The sequence below is a fragment of the Vidua chalybeata genome, chromosome 4 (genome assembly GCF_026979565.1).
Source record: "Vidua chalybeata isolate OUT-0048 chromosome 4, bVidCha1 merged haplotype, whole genome shotgun sequence".
Lineage (NCBI taxonomy): Eukaryota > Metazoa > Chordata > Aves > Passeriformes > Viduidae > Vidua > Vidua chalybeata.
Window position 1 is genome coordinate 24,425,587 of NC_071533.1, and position 14,632 is coordinate 24,440,218.

The window sequence follows — 14,632 nt, forward strand, 5'->3', positions numbered from 1 at the left end:
TACAGAAAGAAAAGTCCATTTATTTGAATAAGAGCTGTGACACTGAGTGCTTTCCAACCCTTTTGGCGTGTATTGGAGTGTTATGTGGCCAAATTAAGCAGGGAACGTTTTCCATTTCTTCCCTGGTGTTGGGCACTTCACTCTGTGACAAGCCTTACATTGTTTCTCGTGGCAAAGCTCAGCAGGGCTCTTCTGGACCTGGCCAGCATCTGAAGTCCTTTCTCTTGCCATGTTTCCCACCCCTCTGCTCATGAAAGGAAGCTGGCTGTTTCTGGCAGTAGTTGTCATGTGGAGATAGCAGACTGAACAGCTGGCTGGCAGACAGAAAGACAATAATCACTCACTGTAGGAATCTCCTGAATTATCAAGTCCTGTCCCTGTCCCTAACAGGCAAGCCTGACACATCATCTTCTTCACAAGCCAGCTAACCATCCCCTTAAGACACTTTGGCTCTTTACCCTCTCTACTTGTCTGGGAACACTGCTCCATAACTTCACAGTTCTTGTACTTAGAAATTATATGATCTCCCAGTTTAAATGTATTTCTGGTCACTTTATAGCCATATGCTTCTTTCTGATATTTTTAAGCCCACCAATTCAGTTTTATTTTTTCCTTGCCAAGGAAAATTAAAAATGCATAAGGTGTAGTAAAGGAGGCTAAGCCTGGACTTCTGTTCTACTTGTCCTAATTGTTTTGTGACATGATTGAACAAATAGCATGAACACTGAAATATAATGTGAGTTGATTTGCAAAGACTTCTGATTAATTGAACCTGTCACTGAATTAGTTGCTTCACAGTGTATAAAAAGTATCTTAAAAAGGGATTTGTTGCCCCTGATTGTCCAGTTGGACATTAAAATATCACTGCTGGTAATTTGCAGTTTCTTTCTGGAAGACCATTTGGATACTGCTGAGCATGTGCATTATGATCTCCTAACTGAAGTACTGAAGTTTTAGTCTATTTCTATTGTCTGTTATTTGTTGGTATTAACAAAATGCTTTACACAATATATTTTGATTATATACCTTGGAAGCTTTTCCTTTCTTTTTTGTCCTCCAGCCTCCTGGGTAGTTCAGTGTGGCCTTTCATAGGTTTCCCACAGTTTTCAAACTTTCAAGAACTAAATTTGTAAAACAGAACCAAATGAAGAAAAACACTCAAAAAAAACCCCAGTAGCACTATTTTCAAAGAGTAAAGACAGTCGAACATACAAGTTGACTTATTTTGTACATTCCGTTTCTATAATGCATGTGTTATTTTAAACGTATTTATAAACCCGTCACAGATCTCATCGATCATAACAATGGGTCACTGCTCCATATCTGGTATTTAACTCTCTTGAAGTTTTTCCTTCCTTCACAGTCAACAGAGCAGGAACAAATTGAGTACTTTTTGTCTTTAGGAATTTCAGTAGAAGAGGGGTAGTTATAATTTAATTAATCTAGGGTGACATTAAGATAGGAAGAGTGATTTGGCAACTCTTGTTTACAAGAAAACACTTCTTGTTTACTTGCTTTGCTGATGGTAACAAATGCTGTTAAAGAGTTGGGTTCTGCTCTCACTCACCTGGCTACAGGTGGTCAGTGGAAGTAGTTGTGGTATAAATAAACAGGGTAGGGATGGCTTTTCCTGAAAATCCTCTGCTGGGACTTTAACCATTGATTCTATGGGATGGGATCTGTTCCTGCAGCTCAGCAGAGACAAAGCTGCTGGGTCAGAGCATGGGCCACCATAGTGCAGGGATTCAGTATACGCTCGCTTGAATAGCTCAAGCTAAATTAAGTGACTGCAATTCCTCTAGTACAAGGACTTTGCAGCCCAGTGCAGCTGGGCACAGGACATCTACCCTTACCCCAGCACTTGCTGAAGGAATTATTGTCCTGTGTGTACTGCCTGAGCCCTAAGGAAATAAATGCCTGAGGAATACACTGTGCACCCAGTGTTAGGAGTGGAGTAAGAGAGATATAAGTGCAGTGAGAGTGAAGTCCTGTAAATCTAATCTTCCAATATGCTTGTCAAATATGTGCAGGGACTTACTGATATGTATTTAATAAGATCTGGGAAAAATGTTTCTTAACATTATGATTAAAATTAAGAAAACAGTGGAGGAGTATATAATTTCAAAGCAGGCAACACAGATTCCTGGCAAGTATAGCACAGTGCTTAAAGACTTGCTTTTTGCCTTTCAAAGCAGTTAAAGTCTCCCACCTTTGTTTTCTGCTAACTAAAAGTAGTGAAAACATTCTAAATGCAAGATATTTCCCTATAATTCTGAGTAACAGACAAAGATAAACAGAGCTGGTCATCTACTGACAGCTTAGTTTCATTTTGCTTTTTATCTGCTTGCATGTCTGCATCAACATGACAAGCAAAGTAAAATCCTGTTTTGGTACCACTCAAGATCTGTGGGTGCATGAATACATTGTGAATAGAGCCATGAATATTTTAAAAAAATTATATTCAGAAACTGCAACTTCTGTGGCCATGTTTATTGCCCTAAATTATTTCTGGAACTCCAGACAGAGAGCAAACACTTTTGTTTAGACCCCTGCTTTGCCTTCACTGTCTCTGATTTTAAAAACCCCAGCCCTGTAGGCAGGGGAACACTGGCACTGGCTGTCCCCATCAAGCAGGGCCTTCTCCCCACCTCTTCGGGCAGAAGACAGAGGCGTTGCTGCCTGTGCTTACCCTGAGCCCACTCACATGGCACCAGAGCAGCAGGGGAAAGACGGAGGGTTTAGGAAATGGCCTGGGTCAGGGCTGTGTGGCCACTGCCCTGAGGCAGGGCTCTGGCCAGGCTGCTCTGCAGAACTGGCAGCCTGGCGCCCATCAGGAACAGCCAGGGCAGTTATTGTGAGGAAAGCGCAGTGTTTGTGTTCCCTTGGACTTCAGGCATTTATTCATTGCTGCCCTTTTTCCCAGCATCTCTGCACTCAGTGGAGACTTACGGCTGTCATTAGCCGAGGGTGTGCTGCCTTGATTCCCGAGCAGCGACCAGTGGGAGCAGTGGGGAGCCAGCCTGGTGTGGAGAAGGGGATCTCTCACACTGACAGAACAGGAGGGTGTGTTTGGCATCACACAGCCCTCCCCACTTCAGGAAACTCTTTTTGTGTTCTGCTATGCATCCTGTAGTTGATTCCCACAGAGAACTGGAACCATCAAACCAAGACTGGCTCACCCTGTACCCTTGGTAGACCATCTCTGAGAGTCGGGGCAAAACTTCGGCACAAGCATTTGCAGAAGATATTTTGCTTTAGTTATTACCATTATTTCTCTTAGATGTCTCGCTTTGAGCAAGACTGTAGTGTACATCAAACATTTGCCAAGTGAAATTCAAACCCCAATGTTGTGTTTCCATCATTTCTGATCTGAAATGGCACCTTCAGTCTTGCAAGGCCTCCTAGGTGTTTTTTCACTCCTGTCATTTGACTGTGTAAGTGAGAAAAATCAGTGACACTTCCAATTAATACTGCTAACTGAATTCAGCTGATGACTAAGTACCATTTTTTTTAAAAGTTGCTACAATGATAGCTGAACATTTAAGAAAATATATTTGTGTTGTTCTTAAATCTAGTAATGATTTCATTTGGGAGGGAAATACAAATCTCTGAAATACAAAATATTAGCAATCATTTTGAAGTTGAGTGTATTACTCATGGAGGGAATAGAATTAGTCTGCTTCATGACTACTTCTGCCTGAGTGTCCTTTATTCCTCTTGGATCCAAAAAATAAGTTACTCAAAATTTTAGTCTCGGGAGGGGAGGATAATGGTAATTTCATACAAACTCCCTACACAGCATCCAGAAAACTCTTAGTAGTGATAAATACCAGTGTATTTCCCAAAACTCTATTTAATTCATTTTTGTTATGTTTATTCTAACAAAACATTTTTATTCTAACTAAATACTTGCATAGATAAATAATGAGACAAAGAGGAAAGCATCTACTTTTTGGGGTTTTCTTTGTACAAAGTAGGCATCATAAGTTGGCATAGGTCAGTGTGGTGGGTTTTGTTTTGTATGTGAATGTATTTTGTAAGTGTACTTAAATTCATAAAATTAGTTCCAAAAAATACTAGCTGTATTCTGCATGGAGAATCTGTTGGACAATGAAGAACCAGGAAGAGCTTTGATGAGGGTGCAGAAAGTCTTGCTGGCTGTTGCTTGTTGAACTTGGTGGGTGATTTCGTGCTGAGTGAGCTACAGCCCAGGAAAATCTTGTTTCACTTGTTCCAAATCAGCAGTGAAGGTGCGATGGAGCTCTCTGCAGGGGCAGTACAATCCCATTACTCTGTAATAATCCATCACAGTCATTGCTCCACTAAAGCCACTGTTGAGAGGGAGATTCAACAGGCTGTGTTTGCCTGGGAAAGCAAACATCAAGGAAACCCCCTGATTTTGTCCTGTAGAGTTTAGATCTTCTGGTGCATTTTAAAAGGTGTGTTGTAAAGATCAGAGGTCCTAATAACCGTGCTTCAAAATACATCAGGTTTGTTATCCTGCCCCTCAGGCCATGGGAGAGATGGCACGCTGAGCAGGATGGAGGTTCAGGGACATCCCCATGGTGGCTGGGAAGGGTTGTGTTTTTCACAAATGAGCCAGGGTGGCAGTGAGAGCATGGGGCCTGAAAGACCACTTGGGGAACACTTGGGGTGCCTCCAAGAAGGACACTAGGCTCAGACAGAAGGAAGTGCAGAAGCAGCTAGAAACCTTCTGAAACCCATCACCCTACTCACTATATCACCAAAAAAAAAAAAACCAAAACCTGTTAGAAGGAGCAGAAAACAGTATGTTCAATCTCTCCTCCCTGCTCCATGAATGTAGCCTAGCACTTACTTTTTAAATAGGCTTTCACAGCAAAATGAAGCTTCAGAAAAAGAAGTCAGCTTTTATGTTTAATTTTTCCTCTGATGCTGATGGAGAAATGTATGTTTGAAATGTATATGCTTCTTCAAAAACCAGGTTCCTTCTCCTATGTTTTTTGACTCTCACAAATAAATTCGTTTCATTTCAGTCATAAAGGAAAGGGTCACACAAAAGGAACTCCAAGGCAAGCAAATGGGAAAGCCTTGGAGGGCACACAGTGCATCCTTGCCAGTACCTTGCTGTCCACAAAGCTTTCCCTCTGCCTGCACGTAACCTTGGGGATGAAATGCCAATGTTAAGTTATCTGTAAAAGACAGTGCACTTGGAAATGTAAAAATATTTCAATCTATATCATATCCCCACTTAGGTACACCTACTATGGTTGTCAGGCACACAGTGGTCTGTTGTGCAGAATTGACTCAAAGCCCTCTGGTTCAGCATTGTGGTCACTGGTGACAGCCACAGGATGTTAGGAAAGATACAATCAGTTTATCCTCTTAATAACTCTTGCCTTGAATACCTAACAACTGATTAAAAGGAAAAAAAAAAAGTTTAAATGCACCATCCAGACAAAGGTACACTCAGAAACTGAGGCTTATAGACAAAACAGCTAAAGAGACCTCCAGTGTGGTAGTTGACAAAATGTCTGAGTCTAGTTTCAAATACAGAAATTGATTATATTGCACATAGAATTAGTGTTTCTACTAGTGAGGACTTTTGAGGATTATTCTTTGCTTGGCTTCAGCAGATATATGCCTTGTCAATTTCTGCCTGAGGCAGGGGACACTTCAGTCATTGTTGTCCCACTGTGTAATAAATGATGTGAAAAAGAAGTAGGCATTATGGCAAACAGATTTGTTCTGTGTGAAATTAATACAAAAAAATAGCTCTGTGTCCTTTTTAAAAATCTTCTCATTTTTCCAGTGAAAACTAAAAATGAAAAAGGTTTTGTTCTGTAAGTGACATGCATCCACCATATCTGAACTGGACAGAAGTTGTGGGAGGATGGATTGTGAGAGGATAGAGATAGTGCTGAAGGCAATCTCACCCCTGAGGAGTTGCAGCTGTACTAATTACCAAAGAGTAGGAACAACCCTGCCCTTAATAGGGCACAGCTGCATCCAATAAGGATGGTCCAGTAAGGATGGGTGCTATAGAAGAGTGGGTTAGCTGGTTGAGAGGAGAGTTGAAGTCAGTTGGCTCTGCTGCTGCAAGGAGCAAGGGTCAGGTGTTCGTGTTAGGGACAGTAAGGGTTAGCATGTGCTGTTAGGGACAGAAAGGGTCAGGTGTTCATGTTAGGGACAGTAAGGGTTAGTATGTGCTGTTAGGGACAGAAAGGGTCAGGTGTTCATGTTAGGGACAGTAAGGGTTAGTATGTGCTGTTAGGGACAGAAAGGGTCAGGTGTTCATGTTAGGGACAGTAAGGGTTAGTATGTGCTGTTAGGGACAGAAAGGGTCAGGTGTTCATGTTAGGGACAGTAAGGGTTAGTATGTCTGCTAGGGACAGAGAGGGTCAGGCAGTTGTGATAGGGACAGGTAGGAATCAGCCAGCTGTGTGGAAGAAAGAGAAAAGGAGTCAGTGCTGTGAGAGCTGCCTGTGAGAGCTCACAGAGAGAAGGTATGAAAGTCTTACAGTAAGATAATAAACCAACAGTGACAGTCAGTTCCCATCCACTGCTGATTGGTGCCAAGCACCGATGCCAGCAATTGGTGGCCCGTATGGGGAAGAGTTCCAACAAGAAGTAAGTTTCAAATGGAAAGTAAGGAATTCCTCCCAGAGTACACATAGCATTTTTAAATTGCTTCTTTGATCACATGCAGCATAAGTTCTATTTTTTAAAGGAATTGCATATAATTTCATGAGGCATCTGTGCAGACCTGAAATAAGAACCAGTGTTAATTGAAACTGACTTCCTTCTGGAACAGGGGTGTGTGTCTTTATCCCTTACTGGCCTTGTCACTCATTTTGGCACCAGAGCAAAGTATGAGATGACTTTCTGTTTATTACAGCTTCTGTAAATTCTTTCTGTTTTCATCTGTTGCTAAAGAAGATGAGAATATCTTGCCTGGAGCACAAACAGCCCCAAACCTTCTGGACATATACATGCATGGTTATCTTTTATGAGATGTTTCCCCTCTGGAGTCTGTAAAACTGTGACATGAAAGGCTGCGGCAGCTGTCTCTTTGGTTGCCATAGGTGCTGCCCTCCTTTTGGCTTCACTGGTTTCTGTCCCCCTGAGCCCCCTTGAAAGAGTTGGCTGAAACTACAAAGCTTTGCTACATCCAAGGCAGATAACAAAAAGGTTATGCTGGAAAGAAGAGTGATTATGGAGGTGGGGAGGAAGAGGAATGTGGAGGGAGCATCTCACTAGCTGCTCCCTCCTTCCCAGATGAATCCTGGCCCTGACAGCCCTGGGTCTTATTTTCAGTTAGCTTTGGGAACTCTTCTTGGGCACTTGCACTATGTGATGTACACTGGCCTTTGAGGGGAGCAAAAGAGCAGATTTCAGACTCCCGATGGTATGATTTTACTTCAGCCATAAGCAAAAGAGTATTAGTAAGAAGAAATTGAGAAGTATAATAAATTAAGGTGCTATTTCACAGTAGTCTGCTATTAACTAAAGATCCTGGTCCTGTTTATGATAACATTTGTTTTCAGGCTTCTGATTTTTGAGGAAATCACCACAGTAGTTGAACAGGTCAATCAATCTTTGTATTGCTGTGGAACTGCAGAACAGTAAACAGACAGTATTATTGGAATAAATATATGTTGGCAGCTATTAGCCCAGAGAATTATTATGCATGCAAATCTGAAGAGCCCAATGTATTGGCTCCAGAAACAAAATCTCTGCGCATTAGTCTCTCTAAGCATTGATGACGTGATCAAACATTATGGATAGGCTATTAAAGAGCCCGACCATAAGTGACCCATAAATTATACTCTGGAAGTGCTCAATATTAGCCACAACAGTTTGATAGCAGATAGCATAAATCAGCTGTATATGTTGTGCCATTCCCACACTGCTTATAAGCAGGGCATGGGGAATGACTTGGGTTGCTTGCTACTCCCTCCTTTTAAAAAAAGCATCAGAGCAAATGTTATTTTTCTCAGGGTTCCTTTGAAAACAGTATTATTGGCTGCTCAAACTCTGGGCTTTTAATGAAGTGCAACAGCAGTCACACTTCTGTGGCAGCACCCTTTGCACCTTCAGTCCCCAGTGGCAGTGGGAGAAGCCAAACCTGCCTTTGAGGATGTCCCTTTTGATGACATTTCTGCAGAGCACAAGGCTATGGACACCTGTAGCAAGCAGCAACCTCCAACGAGATTTCTGTCCTGGGAAGATCTGGCCTGACAGTCTGTATTCAGATGTGTTTATTGACTGAATATCTTGCTGGCAGTCCTGAGATGATAAGCACGTACTTAGCATTCAGAATCCTATACAGGTTGTGAATTGCTAACAGGCAAGCAAATGGGAACTCAGCCTTTCAAGTGCCAAATCTGTTTGTCCCAAAACCAGTTTCTTTGCTACATTTTCCTATCAAATATGCTACTCCTGGATGTTGGAGTTCCCACAGACTTGAGTCCTGACACCTCTCTTGGCAGAGCAATTTGCTCACTTTATTTTTCCAGAACAGCCAAAACAGCAGGGTAGTTGTTAGATCTGTGTATTGATCTTTCCTCATCAGTGGGAAAACCATGAGCTTTTAGCTTTAAGGTATATATTTCTATATTTTCCAGTCTGCAAAATGAAAGATAAAGAATGCAAGGGAGTACTGATGGAGTAAAGAGTCAATAAAGGATATAGTCAGATTTTTGATAAATATATTTGTATTATTTTGGGGGCCTTTTCTGGTTTCTATATGGGACAAGGCATGCTTTGACTGTGCAAAACACTTGCCAATACAGAATTTCTGAGCTGTTTGTGGAAGGATACATGGCTAGATATTCTTAAGGAAAGGGAGCGGCTTTTACAGATTCAAAAGGTTTGGGCACTTCTGATATTAGGGGCTCTTTAGACAAAGTAAATGGGAATGTTAGCTTAGCAGCTAAGCCAGCATCACACTCAGAAATGTTTATAGTTTTACCCTTCCCCAAATATTGCCATTTCTGAGTGCCAGGGGCTATGCAGGGAGGTGTTTGAGGCATGTGGCAATGCAGCGCTGCAGACAGGGCATGCATGGGCCCGTGTAGCAGGGAAGCAGCAGCAGGCCCCTGCATGCACAGCCCTCGCAGAGGAAGCACAGCACCTCTGAGCACCTCTGGGAAGGCTCTAATCAGCTCTGAGCCTTGCAGGTTGTAGCAGGCGAGAGAACCAGTGTGAGATGAGGCACAGGGAGGCAGAGGCCAAGTATGACTTTTCACACAGCATATGTGAGACTTGACATACTCACCTTGTCTCTGGGCTCCTGAGCAGTGCTCATCACAGTCACTGCAGCCCTGCAGCAGGATCAATGAGGCTGCAGATGAGGCACAACTGCTGCTTATCTAACCAATGCCACCTGAACCAGTGTGCACACACATCCCACTCCTCTTCAGCAGCCCAAGACTAGCACAAAGGGATGCTCCCCACAGAGCACAGTGTGAATCTAGACTATTTTTTCAAATCCAATTATAAAACCATATTATAAACCTCTGACAAGCCATGCTATTGTTAGCAAAAGTCTTCAGGTACTTCTAACACCAATTCATTTACCAGCATGCAGCTGCTAAGTGGGCATGCAGCCTGTTGTTTCCCCTTTGGGCCCCTGCAGGAATATCTGAAATATAGGTACTGAATGGGCAGCAGCACAGTTTGCAACCCCAGAGCGCACAGCCCGACCGGCAGAGGCTCAGCAGGCTCGCACTGCTGCCTGCAGGCACGGCTCTCTGGGGACATCATTACATCACCGTCAGGAGGGAGAGGGATAACAATCCTACTGTGGCAGCAGAGGTAATAAATGAGAGAAGCCGTCTCCCTCAGCAGGGATAAGAGATAAGAAAAAAGTGACAGACAAAAGCAGAAGAAATTCCTTTCTGTGCTAGTTGTTGCATCAATCCAAGGAGGACTCCTGACCGCTACTGGCTCTACTCACATGTGCAAATTTCGTCTTAGCAAGAAACTCTTGCTTAGCTCTTCTTGTCACTGGATTTTCTACAGTCTCTCTTTTCCATTTTTAAGGTTGCTATCCTAAGAGTCTACTTCTTCAGGGCCTGCCATATATCCCTCCTTTCCCTCTTGGTTCTCCCAGGAATAGTAGCAGCCCATCTACAGTTTCCCTTTGATTTTAATGGCTTGTCTCAGGGATGGAACCATTTCTGAGTCCTTAGCCTTCAGCAAAGTTTTAATACTATATATCTAAAATGCTGGCTATATAAGGTCTAGTCTGATTGAGGACAACAGAGCTAATGCCCTGCTTCAGATTAATAAAGCACATTTAAATCCCTCTGTGAATGAATTTCTAGAGAGGGAACAAAAGTTTCTACAAACTTTTTTTCACCTGTCATCTCCATTCCATAGTTACTGATTTCTGTTGCAATCTGAGATACTTCCTTAGCATTGCAGTAGGCATTTTATTTTTTCTGCCCGTGAAGCAGCATCCTGGGAATTTCTTATGTGTTTTCTCTGTGTGTGTCTGTGTCACCTCATTCACCGTGTAACCAGGAGAAACTTTTTTCTTTTTTTTTTTTTTTAAGCCAATGTTGCCCTCCAGCGGACAAAGAAATACATACAAACACCTCCACTTTTTGGAGAAGAGAGGGTCTGCAAGAGTTTTCAGCCTCTATTTTCATTGAGTGGAGCTACGGCAATGCAGTTTGCGGGGGGTGGTTCAGCTGAAGATGGGGACAATGTGAAGGCCCCAAGTTTTATAAAGACAAAGTATAAAGACAAGGTTTAAAAGGCCATCCTTGTCAGGGCAGTCTGGACACGTGTGTTACTCCAGCTGCATGGCTGGAGGATAGAAATGGAGTCCTCCAGTATAACCTGGCCTCTTTTGTGTGTGTCTATCCATGCCAGGCCTCCAGGCATGAGAGAGCTGTTCATTCCCTTAGGCACTGCCTCCAGCTGGTGTTGGGCCACATTAGCCCTTCTAGTCATAAGGTTCTGAGAATGATCTTCTCACAGGAAGCCTCAGTCGGGCATGTGGTTTGTGAAAATAGGTTTGTGAAAGGTTTGCTGTCCTGGGTCAGCAGGAAAGGTGTCCTTCTTGCAACCTGGTTCCTTTCAAACCACTGGGAAGTCACTGTTTATGAGGAATTTCTGCTCACAAACTGTCAGTGCAAAGTCAGTGCAAACCCCCTTGTTCCTGCTTTGCAAAACGAGTGAGCCTTAAACTGGTGGGCCATAGTTTTCACTCACATACAGGACTCCAGTGGGACTGGAAGTATGGCCACATCCTGATATTTGTGGAAAGGGTGGGCAGTTCAATTAATATTTAAAAAACATCCACCTGAGAACAAGGAAACACAGGACACTAGTGCTGCCATGCTATTTCAGGGAGCTGTGAATTTAGACTGGGATGTTACAACTTAGTGCAGAGCTCTTTCTATAAATATTGAATGATGGAAAATGAAGACAAAGGAGAAAATCCAAGGCCAGTAGGAAGGAAGCAATAAACCCCATAATTGTCTATATACACATGCAGAGTGTATGGGAAATGAGCTTGAAGTGACATTACAGGAAGGAAATTATGGCTTAGCTGGTAATGTAGAACTGTAATGAGATAAATCAGAGACCTGAAATGTTAATATTGATGGATGCAATCTGTGCAGAAAGGACAAAGAGAAAAAAATGAGAAAAGGTTGCACTGTACATCAAAATCTTGTGTGCAAGCTGCACAGCATAGGTGGATAATGAAAGAAATGGTAATGGTGATTTTTTTGAGTCATGATGAGAAAGAAACAATATAAAAAGAAACATTCAGATAGCTCCAGATATAGATCATTGGCTTGGAATAAAGAGGCTTATAAACTGTGTTGGAAAAAAGGTATCAGAGCTGATGGTGTTGCAGAAAAATAAGTATAATGGAATCATTGTCCCTATAATGGCATCTGTTATCCATACAAGGAAGAATGTTTATCAGTGCACTTTGGAAAAGATTCCTATTTTCAAGAAGTCACCAAGAAATAAATTTTTACTGAATCCAACCTTGACCACTAAGGAAAACATCCTTGAAGAAATAATTCAGGAACCACTAATGTTCATTACACCAGTAATCTTCATGATCTGTGAAGGTGATTCCTTCTTGATGTTCTTATACCCACAGCATAGTCTAGAGCTAGGTCCCTTTCTTCTTTAAACTTGGTGGTTCTTTAAAACCAAGTACCACTGAAAATTAAGAGAATTAAGGCTAGATTCACTAGATGTATGCTGAATCCTATGGTTTGCACAGGAATACTTCTCCTATAAGATCGTGTGTTTTTCCAGATTTAGAAAAGAACCATTTTTAACGTGCCTTTTGAAGGTATTCCACCTGTTATGGGCTGAGTATAACTGTAGAATAAGAGTATATAATAATATAATGAAAGGTTCGTGTGCTTGGCTGAAGAGGGAAGATTTAGTTTTCCTTGCTGTGCTGAAAATCTAATATAAAAAATACGCAGTGGAGCAGAGCTAGGAGCTCACATTGCTGTCTCTCATTTACGTATTCAATCCATTAGGCTTTTACTGTCATCAGTGTTTCTGTATAATTATTCCGAAGTCTGAGAGCCTTTTGAAGAAGATTGTCCCTTCTCTTTTATCCCAACGTGCTTTGCACATCAGTATTCTTACATAGTCCTTGCAGTGGTTGAGATCCCTGAAGAGCACTGCATGGAGGTATCCCAGGTGTTGGTTAAATGCTCTGTGGGCTGGGATTGAAGGCATCACTGAGGTGGCATCAACTGCTGGTGGTGGCATCTCCACCAGAGGTGCACTGCCTGGCCTCCAGTGGGATTTTGAGAGTGCCTCGTGGCTTGAGTGCCCACAGAACGCACACACAAACACTCACCCCAGCAGGTTCTCACTGACCAAAATCTGAGACCAAGTTCAGGCACTTCCAAGATTTTGTGTCAGCTCTTTGGGCTCTGAAGATCTGGATTTAGCTAGCACTGGCTTTTAAATAGGAAGCAAAGATTTCTGCCATAAGTATTTTTATACTGCAGAGAGTAAGAAATCAGTTGTTAATTTGGCAAATAGAGGATCTATATTGACTTACTGGGATTATGATTATTGGAATAGTTTTTGCTTCTACATTAGTGGTTTTAAAGAGTAAGAAGATTTTTATGAAAGAAGGTAAGAAAAGAATTTGTGGAATATGACAAGAGAATCTTAGAGAAAAGAATACAGTAGTAATTGGGATGCTTGAGTAATGAAGAGAAATATTAATTTAATACATTATTGATTAACTGTAGAAATTATTTCAAACTCATGAATACTCCTTAATCACTTGGCTACATTTTATGGAACAATAAGGGAATCTTCTCAAGAAAAACAGAAAACAAGAATACTAAAAAAGAAGGGAAACAAGAAAAGAAGCATAGAGGCCAAGTTCTCATTATCATAAATCAGGCTTAAATGATTAAGATGGCTTTGTTGATGCTTTGCATCAGCTGAATAGCACAAAGTAGCTAAAAGTACAAGTAGATCTAGCCCTCCTTCTGAAAAACACTGATGTCTTAAGACCAGAGATTAATGCTAAAATTTATAAAGGCACAAATTGATGTTATGAAGGAAATTGCAAGAATACCAAAACAAAAATAAACTGAGATAATCAAAGGAAAAATGAATACAAATAAAGAGAAGGAACAAGACATCACTAAATCACAGGAGGACACAAGTAACTCTACTTGTTTGTCAGTGGAACAAGTTCTTCAGCTAAGATATTGTGAAATTGTCAAATCTAGAGGTCTCAAAACAATGAAGAATGCTTTCATTTGAATAGTAACAGTCCCAAGTCAATCACCTTCAGCTACATTTCTGCCTCATTTTTGTATGTGATCAAAACTATTTGCTACATGAAACTACTTTTGGAAAAAAAATACAAAAGCAATTCTTCAATAGCAGCTTGAGGTATTTCAGGGCACCAGATTTTGTCTGTGAAGGACAGCATACTGACACCAGAGGGGCTGGTGGGCTTGCTGGAGAAAAGAACTGAGGTGGTATCAGGAATCCTGTCTGATCTCTTGCAGCCAAAACCCCAAATTATTTGGGCTTATTTTTCATTTGGGCTAATTTCTCATTAATCCATAGATGAACAACAGGTGTAAACCTAAGTAACATATTTCAGCAGCTAGAGAAAAGCACAAATAGACTTATGGATATTCTGAGCTATGATAAATTGGCTTCATTTACTTCATGAATAATTTCTGTCTAATCCCTCCGTTAGAACCACCTAGGTTAATAAAGAAAACTTTGTTCTATTTAAGATTTGTATCGCAAATTCAGTATGAGTTTCCTTCCTGTATTTTTCTGACATCATCACGTTGTTCCTTTTGTCCAGTTAAAAAGGAGGCTCTTTTATTTTTGTGGTAGAACAGATCTAAAAATGCCTGATCTACTCCACAGAGCTCCACTGCACTAAGTGCCTTAAAAACGCCCAACAAAGAATAATGCCAGTCACAAGAATTTTACAGTTTACATAGTGAAGACCAACAACAAGTGAAAAATTGCATTACTAAGAGCTGAGATGAAGAGGCCTGAACTATCAAGCAAGATAGATAGCTAAGAATGAAACACAAGCTTCCTGATTCCTAAGCCAGGGTCTCTCCCCTAGATCATACCATTAGTTTCATGAGATTACTCTGGA

The 14,632-nt window shown here is 41.5% G+C and overlaps 1 long non-coding RNA gene across 10 annotated transcripts in view; it reads right to left on the bottom strand.

The window, feature by feature from the left end:
* LOC128787341 (uncharacterized) overlaps window positions 1-14,632 on the bottom strand; it is a 19,122-nt gene continuing 4,490 nt past the window's right edge. For 9 of the 10 annotated variants that reach the window (XR_008430678.1, XR_008430683.1, XR_008430679.1 and 6 more), the window contains 2 exons: window positions 1,027-1,121; window positions 1-314 (listed from right to left, as the gene is read on the bottom strand). This is a non-coding gene — a long non-coding RNA (uncharacterized LOC128787341). Of the gene's footprint in view, window positions 315-1,026; window positions 1,122-5,244; window positions 5,395-14,632 lie in introns of all 10 variants that reach the window. The other variant, XR_008430675.1, reaches the window with a different exon arrangement.